Source organism: Peromyscus eremicus, chromosome 10 (assembly GCF_949786415.1).
Source record: "Peromyscus eremicus chromosome 10, PerEre_H2_v1, whole genome shotgun sequence".
Taxonomy (NCBI): domain Eukaryota; kingdom Metazoa; phylum Chordata; class Mammalia; order Rodentia; family Cricetidae; genus Peromyscus; species Peromyscus eremicus.
The window spans coordinates 42,382,279-42,398,880 of NC_081426.1; positions in this window are offsets into that span (position 1 = coordinate 42,382,279).

Consider the following 16,602-nt stretch of genomic DNA (forward strand, 5'->3'; position numbering starts at 1 on the left):
AAACAAGACCACAAATCAAAAATGGCATTGCATGTAACTAAAAAGCTGTACAGTGTGGTGATATTTTATTTGTACTGAAATGTGATTTTATTTGTATGTTAATAAAAAAAGTTTGCCTGGAGATCAGAGGTCACATAGTGAGGTCACATAGCGAGCTGTAAACAGAAGGCAGGCGGTGGTAGCACACACCCTTAATCTGATCACATAGCAGGCCACCCTGGTGCAATACTTGCATGACTATTAAAAGGAAGTGAGTTGTTTTCTTAATAGATTTGAGGTCTGCTACACAGGGTAGAATTTCACACCTGGTATTTTAATCTTGGTCAAAATTCCAAGTCTTTAGAGATCATATGCCCTGGGGTAAAATCTGCTATTGTTATTTTTATAAATTACCATGTTATCAAATTGCCTTCAGAATATGAATGCTTATTCCCATAGACTTGGGCTGCTCTCAACCTTGCCTAAAGAAGTTCTTTTTGCAGTGGACAGTAGTCAATGGAAAGATGCATGACTGGCTAAAGTGTTGAGAATAAGAGGATGAGTACTCAAGCCTAATGAAGCATCTTTATCGCCCTTATCCCATTCCATGCAATCCTGAACTCATTGTAGCTGTGGTTCCCTTTACAAGACTATACAATAGAAAGCCAGGCAAAAACCCAGTATAGACAATGTAGATCATCTCCAGCCTCATCCTTCCCAAAGATCTATTGGCATTGGGTAGTTGTTTGTGGAAGGGAGAATCATTATTTATTGAGGATGTGTCCACAGGTAGGTTTCCCATGCTCCATTAAATAGAACCACATCTCTGCATGTATGGGTAGCTATAGTTGGACTTGGTAGATTATAAAACAACAACAACAATAACAACAACAACAAAAGCAACAATATGAAGTTGGGAGGTACCATGTTAATGGGGAGATTGGGGATGCTAAAGGTGAGAAATGAAGATAGAATATCATATTTCATAAACGTATGAAATTCTTAAAAATAAAGAAAAGGATGAAACTCTTGAGAAAGTAAGTAGTGTATTAACATCATGTAGTTGGAAGAACTACATGTAGTGGGAAGTAGCCCAGAAAAGGATGCTAGGCATTGATTAACATAATGACCTTAGTTAGCATGGGCTTTTGAGAGAAACTCAAATAGTTGGACACAGAGTGGCTTCACCTTTCTCTTGACTCATTGAAGCCAATATGAGTGTTTCTACTCCATGAATCCTGGAATAGAGAGATGTAGGAAAAGTTGCTTCACAAGGTAGCTGTGGATTAGCGGCCTGATTTGTGCTGTGTTCTTAGATATGCCAATACAAATAAATGCTGTGCTTCAGACTTAACACAAGGGGAAACAGTCAAGTAGAAAGATTCAACTTTGTATAGTCATGTGTACACCTTGGCAGTGGGACCGGGTCCTGTGCTCATTGCATGAGTTGGCTGTTTGAAACCTGGGGCCTATGCAGGGTCTCTTGGCTCGGCCTGGGAGGAGGGGACTGGACCTACCTGGACTGAGTCTACCAGGTTGATGTCAGTCTGCGGGGAAGGCTTTGCCCTGGAGGAGATGGGAATGGGGGGCGGGCTGGGGAGAAGGTGAGGGGGGCGGGAGTGGGGAGAACAAGGGAACCCGTGGCAGATATGTAGAACTGAATTGTATGGCAAAATAAAAATTAAAAAAAAAAATAAAATAAAAAAAATAAAAACATCATATAATTGCAATCCCTTCAACCTACAACATTCTTCCTTTTGTATTACTGGTAAAATATACAAGTTTTAAAAGATCTAATTCAAGAATTCCTGCCTCCTTTCTGAGGCCTATTCAGACTGCCTCACAGGCAGTTCTATCTAGTGTGTTTTGCAGTGGTTCTCAACTCATCACTCGAAACCCCCTTGGGGGTCACATATCACACAGATATCCTGCATATCACATACTTACATTACGATTCATAACAGTGGCAAAATTACAGTTATGAAGTAGCAACAAAAAATTTTATGGTTGGAGTTCACCACAACATGAGGAACTGTACTAAAGGGTTGCAGCATTAGAAAGGTTGAGAACTACTGAGCATGGCATAACAACTCATTCACATTTGATGTCTCCCTTGTGAGTTCCTTAAAAACGCAATCAGCCCTACACATCTGAATATCCTCTGGTCTAATGGCTACCCTGGAGTCACGATGATTGGGTGGATGGATAACTAATGAATGACTTGTTGCTGATGATGTTAGAGTTCCCATTGTTCTGGAGTCCTGTGAACTTAAGCTTGTCCCAAGAGAAGAACTTTTCAGACTGTAATCTGTGGGATGCCAGCTGACCTAAAATGTCTTCTTTAGAAGCACTGTGTTCTCTTTTTATTGTTCTGAGAAATATAGCATAAGCAAAAGTGGAGGAGAGTGTAACTGGTTTTTCTGAGTGCTCTTTTCAATCACAGCCTGACCTTGTGGAGACCCAGTGGCCTTTCCAGCAGTGAGGAACAAAAGAATGCATTAACCTCCCAACCCGTGTACTATGCAGCAAGTCTGACTGCACTACTCACAAGGGACAGTTTCTTCAACCTGTTGTCACAGACTTACAGATGCCACATCGGAGACAAAAGGCCTAAGGCTGGAGGGTCAGTGTAATTGAATTAAGTCCTATGATAGGGTGATCATCTCATGTGATATTCAAAAGGAAACACACGTCACGTGTCTGCCTGTGGGCTGCCTTGTCTTTCCCACTGGCTAGTGCTTTTTCATGACTTTGACCTGCCAAAGGGCTGTTTCTCTTTCAAGGAGGCACCTGACCGGACCCATAAAAGTTCCTTGAAATCATCATCAATTGCCAGCATAGGCTGGGTTTTAAAAGCAGCACCACTGAATGAAATCAACTCCGATTCTTGGGTGAGAACTTTCCTGGGAGCAGAGCAGAATCCTACAGGGTCACCTTTGAGTCAGATGCTAAGTGGGAACATGCATTCTGGAAGAGTCTAACACAGTGCCTGAAGCTGATTAAATTCCTGGTGTGCACCGGGAGATAGATGAGATCTCTTTAAAACAATTCCCCAAATGAAGTATCGCCATCCATCTGTCACACGTATGGTGACTGATTCTCACAGAGTTACAACAATACATGGTCAGCTTTTCAACTGAGGAAAAGACAGGGACCTGACTTATACCTGATCTCTGATGTCTCAAAGTGTGCTCTTTACTTTTTCACACTCTCTCTTTTGCTCCTAAGAGAAATAACAGTGGTAAAAATAATGATAAGCTCTTGCCATCTGTGTACTGCCAATGTCTGAGAAGTAAACAATACCCATTTCCTGGCTCCTGCTCTCCCCTTCATCTAGTGCTATCTGACTTCTGATTCTTACTTGTACAGAATGAGCTGTGTCACACAGATCCACATGCTAAAGGCCCAGTGTTTAAAATCCAACTGTGGTTTGGATGAGCCTGTCTTCAGAGTTTTCATGGGGTGCTAATGTGAAAGGATGGTGGAACTTTTAAAAGTTAGGGCTAATGGAAGGTTATCATGCTCCTCCCTCTTCTTGCACTGGTTTTATGTTCAACACATGCCCTGGTCATTGTATGTGCTCTCATCAGAGCTGACATCCTGCTATTTGAACTTTCAGACTCTAAAACTATTTAAGAAAACCATTTGATTTCATCATAAACTACCCAGATCAAGTGAGTAAAGAGAAGTGGACTGATATACCATCTGCATGACAGCATTTGGAGGCAGGACCTTTCTGACGATAATCAGGATTATAAAATGTCAGAATAGTGGGGCCTTAATCCAACACCCCAAAAGCCTGGGCATTTAAGAGGACAGGAAAGGACAACTGAGACCTGCTCACAAAAGAAAATCATCATGAAGACCCTACAAAATGACAATGAAACACTGTTTGTATGACTTTAGACTCGTGGTCTCAAGGCTCTTGAGAGAGTAGAATTCTGTTGTTGAACACATTCGGTCTGCACTGTTTTCTCATCCTACCACATTCAGGGGAGATACAAAGCTAATTAAACTATGTCTTGTTGCCTAGGTTTCCCAGTGGGTCCTGGGAAGTTTGCTGGCCAATCTCATCATTTGGTTTTCACAACATTCCTCAGGAGTAGAATTATCAACTTGGTTTTTCAGATGAGAAAAATGAATGATAAGTCTATGCTGCTGGGCTTAACCTAGAGAGATCAAAGTCAGGTTGCTAGTTAGAGATGCAACAAACAGATGTCTCCAGTACCTGACCATTCTAGTATTTTAAAGGTAATGCTGAGTTTTTAAAAAAATAATGTGGTGACTTTTCACCACTATTTACAGAACTTTTACTTGAGCCTGGCAGTGTGGTATCTCATTTCAGTACTGACATAAATTCAGCAAGATACCCACTATGGCCTTGCTTTAGAAGGTGCAAACTCGGCCCTACAAAGTTTAAATAACTTCTTTAAGGCCACATGACACCTGGGAATCAGTCTGTGCCTTTTTGTCACCAATGATCATGAGTTTAGCCAATTTGAAGTCAGCAGCTGTTTTGAGAGATAATCACAATATACTCCAAAATCTTCGGAGATTAGAGGTGCCTCAAGTGATCACCAGTCAAAATGCGCCAAAGTACAGTGTGGAAGTTTCCAGCTAGCAAAGGATGTCCTGCCAGTGAGAAACACGAGGGTGGCAAGGACAGAGGACATAGGCTTTCAAGGCTAGGAAAGACAAGGTGGACATATATGGAGATGCTTGTTTGTTTGAAACAAAAACCACAGACCCAAATGGGGCTCTGACCTCTTGTGCCTCCCCAGGCCCTTGAAAACTAGAAAAACTAAGGCATGTTGAAAAGGAGTTGATTCAGATGCTATGCTGCATTTATATCCTGAGACACCATGAATGCAAATGATATTTTAATTCATGTGTCTTCTAACAGATTTAATTGTGATCAGACAACAAAGTCCCAAAATACCTTCAAGGTCCCTGGCTATCTCTTTACATCCTTTTCTCCTTAGATTTATGTCTTTAAGGGCCAATGTTGTCCTGCATCTGAGTCAACAGGTCCCTCAGGCCATGACATAATTGGGCTAGAAACTGGAATTTAAATCACTGGGGAACTACAGGATGGGTTTTTAAATAGGCATCTTTCTAAAAACTTTTCTTAAGACACTGTAGAAGCTCATTATAGCCCAACATAATTATGCAAGTTTGACCCTACCTGAAGTCTCCATCTTCCTGGATATAACTGCAGAAGAACATGGTTTACAAAGAAGCATGAGAATGTTTCCTGAATTTTAAAAACACAAGATTGTACACAATGTTTCTTTCTCTTTCTTTTTTTAAAGATTAATTTATTTATTATGTATACATGTTCTGCCTGCCATATATGTATGCACCCCAGAAGAAGGTCAGATCTCATTACAGACGGTTGTGAGCCACCATGTGGTTGCTGGGAATTGAACTCAGATTTTCTGGAAGAGCAGCCAGTGCTCAACAAGCCATCTCTCCAGCCCATGCACAATGTTTCTAATGCAGCAATTAAAGCATCCTTTGGAGAATGATGTTGCATGTTGCTGAAGTGGTTTCTGCACTCAGGCACACAAAAGAGAGTTCTTCCCTAGGATGTCATATGTTCCTTTTTTAATGATTTTGTTTTAAATTTATTTATTGTATGAGTATGTGTGGTGGTGCTGATGAGATTCACATATATCACAGTGCATGTGTAGAGGTCAAATATCAACATTTTTGGAGTCAGTTCTCCCATTCCAATATGTGGGTTTCAGAATTACAGGCAAACACCCTTACTAGTTAGTCCATTTTGCTGGCCCCTGTTCCCCTTCTTTACTTAGGTCTCATCAGACTACTGGCATGCCACTCCTACAGCATTAACTTTGGTATATGAAGGTGATTCAGTCAGAGAGAGCAGCGAGAGCGAGAGGCAGAGAGAGACAAAGATGCAGGACAGAGACAGAAGCACAGACATGAAGACACACAGAGAGAAACTATGTGAAGCATTCCAATGATAGGAAGTGAATGTATTTATACAAGACAACCTTTCAAAATTCAATATGACGCTTTTTTTTTAAATTTATCTACTGAAGCTGAACATATGCCTATAATCCCATCATTTGGAAGGCTGAAGCTATAGGATCAGGACTTCAAGGCCCAATGGATAACAAATTTAAAAGCCAGCTGGGCTCATGAGACCCTATACCAAAAATAATCTATATTTTCTATTAGTCATGTGACTTCAAGATTCTATTTGAGTAGGAATCAATTTGTCTAGCTAAATCCTGAACCTACTTGTCTTATTTACAGCAATACCCTCTGAATTTTTATTACTAATGTATACCTTTTATTAAACTGTTCTGATAATAAACTAATCAGTATGGGAATAACGTCCTGATAATCTTGAATATTTCCTATGCTATTTTATCTATTATTAAATAAGGAGAAGCTTGAGCAAGTGGTAAGTGCTGGTGGTGTTTCACAAAGTTCGATCAAGGCCTCATCTCTATGCTGCACAATGTGGAAGGTTCTTCACCAGCACATTGGAAACTGCCTCCAGAGCCTCTAGAATGAGGGGTGATTTCTGTCTTCTTTTTTTCATTCGTGTCCAAGTCTGCCACATTGGCCTGAGGTAAAGCTGTCTGGAGAATACTATACAAAGCTATTTTTCCTGACAACCACATAACTCCTTTCCTCTTTTCATTGTTACTTCAAAGACTTACACAGAAATAAGTTGCACACCCATATACCTGACTTTCCATTGCTCAGTTTTCATTTTGCTCACAAATATTGGCCCTGAGAATCAGTTAGTTAATAGTACCAGGGATTATGAAATTAGTTTAAGTCTACACACTGTCCAGCAGATGATAATGGAAGAGCACCTGTCATAAATTACTTGCTTCATCTTCCTGTACATTTGACATCTGTGGGGAGAGTTCAAACCTAGATCAGGCCTTGTAAGCATCTCTTTCAAGTGTTTGACAGTCTCAATTTTTTTTTAATGTGAAGAAGGTGATGACCTGGAAACCCTCTTGACTCTTTCTATTTTTAAAACTCTTCAACCATCCACCCACCAAGAGCTATTTTAAAGTGCACATGTGAGTATGTGAGTAATTAATTCTAAGTTCATGATGATGTACACATAGCCCATAAAGAACAATATCAGACCCTCAGAAATATTGGATGATTGCAAGACTTCCATAGACCTTTCTGAGAATCAGAAGCCCTGATGTGTTTCAGTCTGAAAATATTTCTTTAAACCTGTGAGTATATTTTAAGACCAAAATAAGACATAGAACTTTAATTAGTATGTTATTCTACTTTATACTCATATATTACATGGAAAATGAACAGTACCTTGAAAATGGTGAGTTATTTTGAGCATCTTCTGTTAAATGTATTTGTTCGCAATGACATAACAATTTCCATTCTAGGAGAACTTGAACTGCTTTGCAATTTCGTGATTGAATTCAATCACTACAAAATATAACAACCCGGAGGTGAGCTGCCAGAGCAATTCCTCACAGCATGTATGAATGGATTGTCTCTGACTTATTTGTAAACACAAATAACTTTCTCACAAGAGCATATTTATTTAAAGTCACCTAATTGGATTGCTCTTTATCAGCTTTAAGCATATCATTACCAGAGTAGATCATGATGACCTATTATGACAGTAGCTATTATTTCTTAGGTGATAGGTTCACAAGTGATTTTTTTGTAGATGAAGTAAATGAAAAGATTATTGGCATACATTACACACCCAGACATAATCTACATTGGAGCTGATAAGAAGGAGGGGGATGGAAACAGAGAGTATAATTGAATTTCTCCATAAAGACAGATCAGAAAAAAATTGATATTCTAATCAGGAAAAGAAAAATGCTGAGTGATTATAGTCAATGATAAATGTTTTCCAAAGTAAGGAAACAGAGAGATGAAGAAAGATGATATCAATTAGTCCACTGTGTTAAAAATGCCAAAATAGAAGCTATGACGTGCTTAGCTTCAAATGGGAGCAGAAAATTTTCTTTTGTTTGTATTTATTTGTTTATTCATTTATATGTATATTTATTCATTTAACAACAATGATTTAAAAAAAGGAGACTGTGGGTTTTGGAGGTGGAAGACATAGAAGGTTAGGAGGGAGAAATGAGGTAATTATATTTTAATAAAAAAAATAACTCCCTCTTGCATGGAAGAGAGGGAATTTGAAGCAGAGCATGATTTAGCAGAATAATAGTAGTAGGTTCTCCCCTGTGGCCTATGAGCTGACTAGCCACAGGTTCTTGGCCTGATAATGTTGCCAGATCTGGATTTCATTTGTGGAAAGGCTCAATCACAAATCTGTTGTTTACCCCCATGATGTCCATGCCACTATTGGGTTAGTGGACGTGTCAAGTTAGGCCCGTCTGTACTGTAGTTCTCAGAGTTCACAGGTGGGTGAGACTGAGCCTTATTTCTCTCCCCTGGTAGCATGTACAACACTTCCAAGCACTATGGAAGCTACCCAGTAGGGATGAAGCTTCTAGGTGGTTCTATCTGGATCTCTCCACATTTCATTACTTAACTATGTTATGCAGGAGTGTCGGACCATCATGTTGTGGAGGAAACAAAAAGTAATTGCAATAGCTTGCAATGTTTGGAAAGTCTCCAAGGAAGTAACAGCCTGGATGCTTATTTGTTAGTCTGTGGTGTCTAGTGGGAGCATTGTCACCCTGTTATAAGGTAACTCCATTTTAAATCATGTTTTTGTTTTTTTTTTTTACTTTTATTGATTTTTTTTTTTTTGTGGATGTCACAATAAACATTCCAATCCCACTTATCTCCCTATCCCCTTACATCTGCACTCTGACCTTGTAACCAATGGGTAATGAAAGTGAGAGAACTAACTAGTCCTGCCCTACACCAACTACAGCACACAGGAGAGTGGGCCCTGCACCCCAACAGGGCAGCACACCTGAGCTGACTCTGTTGCCAGGGATGCAGGTAAGCCATCCCTGAGGGAATGAGAGCAGGAGAGCTGACAGCTCCCCTGTCCCCAGCCTGTATTCCCACTATAGCAATTGGGAGAGAGGGCCTAACACTTTGCCTGGGCAAAACAGTAGAGCTGGCCCTGGAGATATAGAGTTGGGTGACCTGGATCTAAGGGCCTGACAGGAGAAGAACTGGTCTGTTCCTTGCTGTAGGCTGCGTTGGGTGAGCTAGCCGAGGCATGGCTGAAGAGCTCATCTGGGTAGCAACAATGAGAAAAAGCTAGCAATTTGGCCAGCCGAGTTGACTAACCCAGTTACCACCCAGACCCAGAACCAGGGCTATTAGTTGTTCCACCCCAACATCCGCTCCATCTATGAACTGTTGGAGCCTGTGAAGGGGGGTGAACCTGCAGATCCAAAACAGCAGGATCTCTATGACACTGGACAATGACAGGATGTCAGGGAGGAGCCCCAGTGAGAGCCTATTATTGGTGGGTGGTGTGGCAGAAACCAGAGGCCTTAAGCCAGACCGAAAATGGTGAAAATGAACACTTATAAGTAAACATGAATGAACTAAATGGTAAATTGTGTGTCTCAATGGGCCACACTACAACTTCCACAAGATTCTTCTTTTTTTTCTCTCTTTTTTTTTGGTTGTTTGTTTGTTTTGCTGCTTTGTTTTGTTTCTTTGTATTGTTTAGTTTTTTGGTTTTCAGAATAATTCCCAAGGGCTGGAAGAAGTTGGTGTCTTCAGAGAAACAGTATTTACTAACCATGACAACACTGTTGCACATATCAACTCTAAGCAGCTGTGACTGCATGCACAGACCTGCAGAAGGCAAATACACACAAATCCCAAGCATAGAAGGGGGTGGTGTCAAAAAGTCCCACTCCTTTCTAAAGACCTACTGATGACTGACAGCTGCTAGGGGAGGGAGAGTCTGATTTCTTCAGGGATGAGGGCTCCAAGAGGCTGCCCGAGACCTCTAAGATGGTCTCATACCCACACACATGATGAAACATTAAGTGGATTCAGTGGGTACTGAGAGAAGGATGAGAAAGAGAGGGAGAGGGGTGGAAGAGAGAGAGAACATGGACTCAGGAGGATAAGTGGTGGGGAGGAATGGGAATGATTTGGAGGAGAGAGAATAGGAGATAAGCTTTATCAAAACATGATATGCATGTGTGAAATTCTCAAAAAAGGACTTTGAGAACAGACTTTGTCATGAATTGTGACAGACTTTGTCCTAAAAATTTAATAATGCCCAAACCAAACTTGCTGTGTCTAAACAATTTAATTTGACTAACTTATAAACTTATAATATCATTCTATTGATGGTGCATTCCAGATTGACGGATGAAAACATTAATGCAGAGAAAGAAACTGAACAATTTGGCATTTGACGGTAATCAATATTCTGAGGTTCATGGGATTAATTATTCTGCTGTCCTTTCTTCCAGAGAGGAAGGGTGAGTGATAACCAAACCTTTGCAGAAATATACATCCTAGTAGGTAATTAGTAACAATGGTCTCTAAGCAGAAACGAGAATTATGTTGGAAATGAAAGTGGACTGGAATCAAGTCTTACACTTGTGGTTTTGTATTTAAATACAGAGCCTTACCTTCAAGTATTGTACATCGAAAGCTACTGGGTGCATCAGTGACAGAACTGGGCTTAAAGCCTCATTTACTTGACTGGTACTGTAGTCCTCTGTCAAGTGGCAGTCACAATATCTGTCAGCAGTAAACATATCCTCACCCTGTATCGGTGGCTTTCAATAACCTCCTGATTTCAAGTAGCATCATGTACAAAGGGAGAGGGACACTGGCTAGACAGCCCCAAAGTGATTTCTACAGTAAATGAAATTACTTAACTTTCATTGTTGCATCTAAGCATTGTATCATTCTAAATATTATTGCCTTGTTTGTATACATGAAAAAAATAAATTTTGGAAGGAAAGACCTAAGTTGTGAAGGACACAGAAATGGAAGATATAAAGCTAATACGTAGCCCCTAAAATTCTGACCCTGAAGTTTAGAACTGGCAACAAGTTGTCTGAAAACAAAGAAGAAAACACAATGTTGAGGAAGGGTAAAGGTATATTATAGGAAATAACTAGAAAACACCAGTCCTTAATTTCTAGGAAAAGGCTTTCTCCTACTCATTTTAACTCCAGAAGGTAATAGGAAGAAGTTGAATTTTTGGAAAATGTCAATTTAAAATATGTATATTCAAGATTTATAAGGAAGAACTGTAGGGAAAAAATATTTAAAACATGTAGTGGCTGGTCGAGTAGGTAGTTTTGAGTTGAAGGTAGCCAGAAACTGATGAAATCTGTTACCTAGAAATGAAAGAAAATCCTCCAATCATTTGCTCCTGAGAAAGGCTGGCTGAGGTTAGTAAGGGTAATGGCTTTTTGCTGTAGTAGGTGATGTTTTGTAGTTGAATCAGTCATAGCATTAGCATCGTAATGCCATGCTTATCCATCATAGCTTTGTTTAGAATGAAATATTAAATAATTTGAGAATCAATCTGACTTTTTCTTGTATTCCTTCTATGTCTGATGTAGTTTTCATGCTCAAAAAATGTAAGATTGTTTAGTCCAAACGCAAACTAGAAATTCAGCATGCGACCAGGATAAAATGTTACAAAACTCTGTGTGGCTTTGCTCCCTCATATGTTTAATGATATAATATAGTCCTTAAGATTAGGGGATTATGTGCCTGAAGTCATTAAATAGAATAATATATGTATGTGCATTTTATATATAGTAAAATTTGACTGATAATGTGATTTGTTACTATTTATCGTACTATATTTTCAACATTGAAGTCTAGTATCTTCTTCAACATAGTGACTAGAACCACATCCTCACTACATCTAGGAAATTATGCAGTTACCACAAAAAAAAATCTATTTTTCCCGGGGTCTATTTCTCAATTCTGTAACTGAAGAAAGTATTTAAACTTTCTAATCCTTGCCTTTTTTAAAAAAAACTATAAAATGGGGATATTTATGTTAGCTTCACAAAGCTGTTTTGAAAGAATATTTGAATTACTTACTGGCAGGTATTAATTAATCAACAGATGGCAGCAGTCATGATTGTCCTTGCCTACTTATTAGGTGAGGCATTATTCTAGACTCTCCCTGAGTGGGGACTATGGGACAGCTGATTTCTGACTGTTCTTGGCTGTGTGAACTTGAGTAAAGTGATTAGTCTCTCATGAACCCATGTGCACACTGTTGGCAGGAGGTTGAAATGAAATGATGTTTGTCAATCATTTTCAACTGTGCCTTAGAAGGATGCTATGAATAAGAAAATCATAGTCCATGACCTTTTCCATTAGATATTTGATCATTACATGGCTGGATTCATGACTGGCTCATTTGTGGATACACTTTTTGCAGCTTGGAAAATACCTACCACATTGTAGATTTTGATACAGATTTTGTCAAATAACCAAATGACCCGGGCTTGAGTTCTGTCAATGTTGCTATGTAGTGCTTGTATTATTTAGGACAATTCACTTAAAATTGCAAATATTGGGTCTTTCATCCATATAGTGGTGATGAGGACAATTGAATAATAACAGCAATTAAGTAGATTTAAAGATTAAAAGATTTTGCACAGTGCATGATGTATCTTAGGTATCCAAACATGCTTTCTACTGGTATAACATTATTTTGTCATTGAAACATCTAACATTTACTCATCTAAAGCATTAATTATTTTAAGCTGCAATTGACGTAAATTAAGGATGCTTTTAATTTCTTCCAGAATACCCAACAGAGACATGTTTACTTCAAAGCAGATTCAGGATTCTAAATCTTTAATGTATAATTGTTTTTTCCAGACACAGTTTCAGATAGAAATGCTTATGCTGGAAGATGAATAAGGCTTTCCCTATCAGTTTATCTTCATAATTTGTCTTATCTTCATCTTTCTTTATAATGAAACTTTGCAGGCAAAGTTGGACCAGTGCTTCAGCAAAGGAAGGCTGAGCATCAACCATGCTACTCTAAATCCCTTGGCAAGAAGGCAATTTGAAAGTAAGAAGCTAAGCTTTAACCCTGCAATCAAAGCAGATAATGCAGCAATAGTCTGTATTTTATACACCTGGTGGAGTGGAAAATTGAGTCTGTTTGAAGTATTAGGTTCCCATTTCAGTGTCTAAAGAAAGCCTGCAGAAACCAGTCTTACTGACTAGACTCTCATTTAGCTTAAATATTACTTCTTAGCTCATTGCAAACGGAAAATAGGTGAGTAAAAGCTCTTGTTAGCTACACTGGTGAACAGCATCACAGTATTAATAAAATAAAGATTGTGGTGAACCAAACTCAACATTTTTACAAAAATAAAGATTTTTTCCACTGTATTTCTATAAATATTTTTGAAATTGCTTTTCAGGTCCACAAATGTGACTCAAATTAATAGTCACAAAAAGTAGGAAACAAATAAAAATAAGAAGAAAGAGTTACACTAATTAATAAAGCCTATTTCATGCTTGCTTATTTTTTTCAGGCCTCTTTTTTTTTTTTCAAGCATTACTCATTTTCTTCAGACACTTTAAATTAGCATGTCTGAAGTAATGCTGCCACTCTCTTGAACTCACTTCATGTCCTTCTTTTTGTGTTTCTTATCTTGGTCAATTCCACCATGGTCCTTTGGTCAAATCTCTTTTCTATTATTCACTTAGCAACAGCAATTATTTCCACTATGTCTGATTAACACCTTCACAGGCCACCTGAAGTTTCCCTTCCACCACTGTCACCTGCTTGTTGGACCTGTCATCTCTTGTAGGTAGCACAGTTCAGGGTGTATTCCCTAAGCTCAGATATTACAGTGCTAAACTTCTTTGACTTTAATTAAATATGAGATTGCTAGTTAATGATTTAATTTCTATTTTCATTTTAGTTTTTTTTCTTTTAAGCAGGAATATAACTGTGTCTATCTCAGAGTCTTGCAGTTAATACTAACAATAATTGTCTTAGTGCTATAGTGCTAAACTCAATAAAGGGTGGCTGATGATACCATCTCTCGCATAGACTTTTGGGGCAGCTTCCTGGCAGATGTTTCTGCTCTCTCTCCTTTCCTTTCCCTTTCTTCTCACCCCCTACCAGATTATGTGAAGTTTCATCTTTTCAGTACCTGCTTTAGCTCCTCTGATGAAGTGATCATTCTTCTCTAAAGAGCTCTGCAGACACATAGATTTCTGTACAATACACCTGATATTATTCAGTCTTATACAAGCAACTATAGTAGTTGTGATCATGGTCGTGACAGTAGAATAAAAGCACAATTGTCCACTAACATAAAAGTCAGATACATTGCTAACCCTCTGTGCATGCTCAATGAATATTTATCATTATAATGTCCATATTGTAGATAAGGGAATGAGTAAAAGATTAAAGCATCATAAATTTGGTGTAGTTTATCAGTCATAAAACTGTTTGAACCAAATAAGCTGACACACACTATGACATCCTCAGAGCTAATTCCATTTAATAGTGCCTCTTCCATCAGCTTTTTTATGCTCATTGTTCCTTACTGATCTAGACATACGTGTTTATTTCAGTGTAATGGCAGTCTTCAGATAGAGTTCTCTGTAGCTGTCTTTTGGTTTGGTATTATTATCTTTAATATATTGCCCCCTAACTCTGCTACCATGAAATGAAATAAACCATATCTGTTCACAGTAACAGCTGTTCTGTTGCCTGCCTCTGGCCGGCTTATGTCAAAAGCAGTTCATGATTTAATAAAGTCTCTTTCTGTAGATATACAATGGACCAGGACAAAGAATGTTCTATATTTTCCATTGGTTATTAGACCGTTCAAGTAACTATGTATACTTATGTGATTTGGGGTAAGCCTCCCCTCTTTCATTTTATCAAAAGGAAACAACAACCCTCCACATTTGTTGTTTTACAAGAATTTTATGCTGATGAAATAAGATAATTAGAAGAAAGGTAAGCCTTAAAAAGCCACAACAAAGGCAGAGGACAAATATAATTAGCAACACATATCACCAATAAGTAAATAATAGTGCCAATTGGTTTTACATCTAAGCTAAAAGATGCTTCTAATGTTTCCTATATGGCATATCATGGGTGCTCAGATACCAAGAAACAATAGAATTCCATATAGCTCTAAAACATCCATGATTGGCCTTAATCAAAAATGAGAAATGTTATCTCTGTGGCTCCTGTGACCCTAAATGAAAGAAGACCTGATAACAGTTTCCACTTTTTAAACATAGTATCCCAGAAAGAGGATACATTCATTCAAGGATCTATCACAAGGTTTCCAGATAAATGGGCCTCAAGAAAGTAAGTGGAGAAAGTTCTTGTTTTCCTAAAATTGACTTTGTATATACTGTTCAAAATGTTGAACATAACTAGATAATGGGAAAATTGTGTAGACTCTGGAGCCCCACTCCAGGCTTCAGACCATTTCCCTGTCTCTTCCTGATGCTGTGATCAAGCAAGGTAATTTGTCTCTTATGCCTCACTTTCCTGTTCTGTAGGACGGTGTCCATCTTGCATGATTATGTATATTATAGTAAGTTCATAACTTGAGCTGTGTAGAACTTAGAACTGCATTAGATATTTCAAAGTAAGTTTAATATCTGGGAATCCGATCATAGTAATTATACAGCTCATGAATGCAATGAAGTACCTCTCTCTCCCCACTCCCCCCCCAAAAAAAAAAACCCCAAAAAACAAAAAAAACACAAAAAAAAGCTAAAAATAAACTTTAAAAATTATCCTGGATCATTCCTCAGATCTTCCATCAGTTTTCCTATTTGCCTAGTTTGGAGGTTTTAGCTAAATTAACCAAGGAAAATATAGCATGAGATTAATTACTTGTCAGAAACCAGACTTTTTAAGAACTTTCCTGGGGGTTGCTGTTGTGTTTCTAATTGCCGTTATGTTGGCAGTTGAATGTTCCTTTTGAGAAAAAAAAAATCTACCAACAAAAAAATTCTGGTGAATTCTCTGCCAACACGGGCATGTGAAAATTCTCATGAAGAATATGTTACCAGGAAAAATAAGACCTACCAAAACCTTAAGCTGCATTTGACACCAAGACTCTTATTGTAGTTAGGAAATCATGCCTTGCAATTATTCATGCCAATACGCTTGTGATTGCATTATCAGTTACGAGTAGTCTAGTCTAAGGATTATGACCTTGTCCCATCTCTTCTTTACCTTTTCTCAAGTCAATAAAAATTCTGAACGAAAACATTAATTTTGCAAATAAATGATTTTGATTGAATGAGAACACTGAAACATTACTAAAAGGGTGCTATTGTGACCCTGATTTAAATAAAAATGTGCATAAATATAAACACACATATAATCAAGTGTTTAATCCTTCCTCTTTTGTAAGAGTTCCTGGCTATTATCAGTAAGTACCCTTTTAGTCATGATAACATCATTTGAATAAACAGGAAAATTATTGCTACTTTTTAGAGATAAAGTGAATTATTTGGCTATTGATTTAAGAGTTACAGCCATAGGCTCAGCCCATATTTTGTTTTGGAAGTAAAAGCAATTTGTAGTCACATTTGTGTTGCTGCTGGAAATTCTTGATTCTAAGCCACATGTGAAATGGGTTCTCAAGCTCCTTGATTATATAAACAAGCATTCATCCATCAACACACATATAT